Consider the following 6,000-nt stretch of genomic DNA (forward strand, 5'->3'; position numbering starts at 1 on the left):
GATCACTGCTCATGTTACGAAAAGAGCATAAGAAAAACATTTTTAAATGTTGTGGGTTTCGAAAGACATGAGGGTGAATTTTCATTTTGAGGTGAACTATTGCTTTAACATTGTATTACCTGCTATAAATGACAGCAGAGTTGTCAGCTGATGACTTATAGTGTTTGCAAAGCAGCGCAGACTGATGTTCTTCAAATATTCAGGGTCAAACCTTAACCCTAAATATTACATTTCTGCAATTCATTTAGCCTAAACCACTAATTTCACCTTGCTTGTTTTATCTATTATTGTTAACGTTCATCATTAAGAGGTTGCACTTTATTAAGGTGTCCTTGTTACAGTGTAATTATACATTTAAGCACTGAGTAATATTAATTAACTACATGTACTTACTATATGGTTAGGGTTAAGATTTGAGTTTGGCTTAGGGTTACTTGCATGTAATTATGCATAATTTATTGTTATTATAACAGTAAGTACATGCAACAAGGACACCTTAAAATAAAGTGTTACCAAATAACATAATTTTCCTTTGATGCCATGATAAAATCACTCAAACGTTAAATGGCATCATCGTGGTATTTGTGTACTGAATGGTGATTGGTCTTCTTTCTTGCATCTGTTTTCATAATGAAGTGTGATTGGTGCATGCTTGCATTATTTAATCACTCAGAGCATTTACACTGTGCCGTGTAGATTGATTCTTGCAAAAGCAAAGCAGCTCTATTGTAGCATTTCATTTACTCTGAATCAATCCTAGGTTTAGGTTTTAGGATTTGGTTCTGTGTGAATTAAATTTGACTAAAAAATTTAACTATTTGGAGTTCCCACAGACATGGAAAACCTGGAAATTCAGGGAAATTGAACATTGTGATTTCCAGGTCTGGCAAAGTCGTAGAAATTAGTGAATATAGATTTTTTTTGTTCTAAATATGCATAGATTTAGAATATTTATTTAGCTGGAATAATTCTAGGTGCAATCTCTCTATATTTTTTATTCTGTATGTAATACAACTGGAATCATTGAAATGTATTGATCAAAGAATGTGGGAAGCGTGACAGTTTTTTGGCTGCCTTGCAAACGCTGACGTTTTTGCAGTGTCTATCAGAATAAAGTACTAGATGGTGAAAAAATAACATTACCAATGCAGAGAGATCACAGCATGATTGGTGTAAATGTAGTCATAGCTCAGAGAAACTAAATGTTGCATATCTTGCAGGGAAAAATGTATGTAAACAATGCATGCATGTACAATTGGATCCACTTAATGCAAGACATTGTGATCAGGTATTTGTTTAGCAGGAAGCTAATTTTAGATGTATTGTATATCACACCAGCTTTAAATCATTGTCAACTGTCATCTACAACTACAAGAAACTATATTGCGGGTAATATCGTGTTCATATCATCAAACCCACCACTGATCTGCAACAATGAATACTTCCATTGAGCTAATCTACTAACAAACAAAAAATGCTCTGTATGATATGTTAATGTATGTTACATATTGTAAAATACTCCCCGCACTTCATTTGGCCTCTTGAGTGTTAGTAACGTGTGGAAAATCTGATGACACAATGTCTATACTTACAGTATATGCTCACAAGAGAATGAAAAACATAATATCTTAACAGAATAATATGTATACAAGTTGGGCTTGATCTCTAAGACTCTATTAAAGAAAATAAAGTTCTCCACTGTTAATATCCAACAGTGGCATGAGTTCCCTGTAGATATGATGTATATTCCTGATTAATGTCATTGTTGCTAGTACACTAGTACATCTAGAAAATACATTTGAGTGCAGGATGAGGTTTTGTGTGTGAGAAACCATGTTTTCATCTTTCATATAATCATTCTGTATCCTTCAATTACCAATAGATGAGTGAGAGAGGGAGGACAACCAGGTTTAAATGGGGAGAGCTAGAATAGAGCTTTTATGAGTCATCTTTTGTCATTTGTTTGCTTGCCATTGTTGTTTCGCAAAGCTTAATAGTTCCGCTAATAGTTACTCACTCACGGAATGTCATTTTTGTATCTGAATTTGTTACATAGTCATAATCCAAGGAACTACTGTTTTTATTACAGATCTAACAAACCAAAGCATTTATTTTCTCTTCTGTATCACTACTGCTTATTTACTTCTGTATCTCTTTTACACAACATCTATATATTTTCTGCCCTGTTCACACGTCGCCTCTCTTTAATTGTGATTTTGAGCATGCTGCTGTGAGTTTCCACTAGACAGGGATCAAAGGAATCGGCGTGACATTGTAGCACATTCTCATAGTGTTTGAAGTGCTGTGTATTTTAGGTGCTGAATGGATGTATTAAAGCACATTTTTGCACCAAAAATGTGATATTATCATTTCTTATTTCACATTTTCATATTTTTAGTGTAAAAACTAATTTGTGTTTTTCATGCTGGTGTAAAGCACATACACAATTCTATTCTATTCTATTGCTAATTTTACACTTTTGTCCTACAGGATGCTTTTAGCAAGTTAACATTATCATGATAATTATATGTATAATACTAATTATTACATAATACTAATAACTAGGACTGTCAGTTTAACACGTTAATTAATTATGAAAAATAACGCAATTAAAATATTTTAACGCACTGGCCCCACTGTACGTCATCTTACATTTCATACAGTTGACTGTCGACAAATAGTATGCAGGGCAACAACTCCATAAATGCAGTTATGCCATAAAATTCAAGATATTGGGGTAAAAATGCTCCTGCATGAGGTTTTGTCTCATATTTATATCATATGATAAGCAATATCACACGAGCAGTGAGTGCAAATGTGATTTTATACAACACTTAAGTTAATATTGTGTTATATTTTAAATACAATATTGTCTGTTTTTGCTCAGTTTTGCCAACAAAAATATTGCCTATAAAGCCACAGAAGAAATGTGCAAACAAACATGCCACATGCAGGTGATTTGTCTATTGTCATATATATTGCCCTTGTGAAAAATAGAAATACACTTTTCCATACTTTTGAGTTAATTACAATTAAATGATATTATATTATAGTTTATATGCAACTGTTCTGTACTAAAGTACTGCCTTGTGTAGTTTACTGCTGAATGTACTGACATTTATGATAAACTAAAATATACTTTAATGTCATTTCATCTGAAATGTGTCATGTATTTAAAAATATATGTAAGTACACATTTGCAATGAAGTTGCAAATAAAAATAAAACAAATACAGTAACTTTTATTGAATGTTTCATCAAATTATAATTAAATACTTTCAAGCACGACAAAAGATTATTAAAACATAAGGATTTAAAATGTACTGAAAAAAGTAAAACCTTTAATTTGACATTATTACAAAGTGTTAAGAAACAGTCATGAAAGTGAGCTTGCTTTAAGTACACTTTAGTGGCCCTTCATTTTATTATGTTATATGCATGTACAGTTAAAAAAAATAAATGAGTGTATATTTAATAAAATTAAGGACACTTCTTTTTCACAAGGGTGTGAATTGGAAATGTATAAAAATTCCATGCTCTCATAAGTGTTTTATAAATAGACTTAATAAATATGACTGTTTAAAATCCTCTCTGATTAATAATCCACAAATAATGACTTTACTCTTTCTGATCACCTTGTGACGCAAAACTGTTACTAAAGATAGAATAGGTGCAGCACCTCTGACATTCAGCCAGGAAATCAAACACAAACAATAGTTGACAAGTTATAAAATACACTGTATATAAAACAACTGACATTCCATCGAAAGCAGTGTATATCAAGGGCTTTGTCAGAGATGTCGTTTTATTTCTGCTTCCACATGATTACACCGATAACCAGGTTTAAATTAGATTTTACACAATCTCTATGTCAAATTCATTCTTTATTTGCTGGTGAACCACTTAAAATGTGTAAATATTATTTGATATATGATACCATAGCCCTAAAAGTATGCTTAGCATATCTAAATGCCTGTGCTAGAAACAAACTCTACCATTACATTTAAAATGTATCTGAGCGCAACTTACATGAAGCTCTTTACTGATCCTTCACTAATTTCATTAGGCTATCATTTCTTAATTATATTACCTTAAACTTGTGAAGGAATGGTAACATTGTAGAGGAAAATGAGGAAGAGTTGGGAGAGGTGTTATTTTTAATCATCTATGTAATTTGAAATGATTACTAATTCTAGCATTTAAGCTAAGTTTGATGTTGTACAATAAAGAAGTATTTTATCACGTAAAGTGTTACTCCACCCCAAAATGAACATTCTGTCATTAATTACTCACCCTCATGTCGTTCCAAACCCATAAGATCTTCGTTCATCTTCGGAACACAAATTAAGATATTTTTGATGAATTCCGAGAGCTTTCTGACCCAGCAAGGATCCTTACACGATCAATGTCCAGAAACGTAGTAAGGACATCATTAAAATAATCCATGTGACATCAGGGGTTCAACCGTAATTTTAGAAGTTACAAGAATACTTTTTGTGCGCAAAGAAAACAAAAATAATGACTTTATTCAACAATTCGTCTCCTCCGTGTCATCCTATAGCGCCATTTTGTAGAATATCATACATAAACAATGTATGCTGTTCTGTGTCAGCAGCACCACGCGGATACACTGTTTTCATTCAAATCAAAAGCGTAAATAAACTTAGAAAACGTATCTGTTGTGCAGCTGACAGAGAGCAGCATACGATGTTTTTAGTATGTGATACTCTCCAAAATGGCGCTACGGTGATGCAGAGGAGAGGAATTATTGAATTAAGTCGTTATTTTTGTTTTATTTGTGCACAAAAAGTATTCTTGTAGCTTTGTAAAATTACGGTTGAACCCCTGATGTCACATGGATTATTTGACCAATCTCCTTGCTACAGTTCTGGACGCTGATTGTGTTAATTCCATTGCTGTCTATGGGAGGGTCAGAGAGCTCTCGGAATACATCTGAAATATCTTAATTTGTGTTTCGAAGATGATCGAAGGTCTTACAGGTTTGGAACGACATGAGGGTGAGTAATTAATGACAAAATTTTCATTTTGGGGTGGAGTAACCCTTTATAGCACTTTAAGCAAATCACCAGACTCTTCATCTGAAATAAAATTACACAACATAAAGACATAGTGCCTTTGGAGCAGGGGTGTCAAACTCAGTTCCTGGAGGGCTGGAGCCCAGCAGAGTTTAGATGCAACCCTAATTAAACACACCTGATCCAGCTAATCATGTCATTTAGGCTTATTTGGAAACTACATGGTTTGTGTGTTGGAGCAGGGTTGGAACTAAACTCTGCCGGGCTGTGGCCCTCCAGGAACTGAGTTTGGCACCCCTGCTTTGGAGTAACCTGAGGTGAAATATGTAGTTAAGCGGGACTTAATTGAATATGAATTCTGTGATTTTCTAATTCTCAAGTAGACCTACACATTTCATGAACTTTCGTGTCTAAAACCTAGTTTCTTAAGCAACAACAACAACACAATAAAACTATAAAGGGTAAGACGGAGGAAGATTAAGACCAACATGCATTTACTTTGGTAACACTGTAGTTTAGGGACCAATTCTTACTATTAAGTATAGTTGCTTTTTATCAAGCATATTATATCTACGGATCTACCGGGGTGGCAACTGCTTCAGACTGACATCTGAAGGTCTGGAATAGATGGCCGCGTTCATTGGCCAAGGCCCGCCCATGAGGCCGCTTGACAGACATGTCAAACAACCAATCATAGTTCGTTTCATTTAGCGTCACGTTTCGGGGCATGGAAATGGCGCCACAATAACAAACCGGTGTGTGAAACTCTTGGATGTATTTTAAAGATTCTATGCCGCAAACTTTAGTTCACCCTGCTAAGCGTTCATCGTCACAGTTGTAAACACGACAGCTTTCTTCTTTTGTGAGAGGGTTTGGTTCCACGGCATCTTTGTTTCCCGGGAGACCGAAAATAAACGCGACACTAACGTCTCCCGGAAATCCGGTTTAATTCAACCAGTCAGGTT

Source organism: Barbus barbus (assembly GCF_936440315.1).
Source record: "Barbus barbus genome assembly, chromosome: 19".
Taxonomy (NCBI): domain Eukaryota; kingdom Metazoa; phylum Chordata; class Actinopteri; order Cypriniformes; family Cyprinidae; genus Barbus; species Barbus barbus.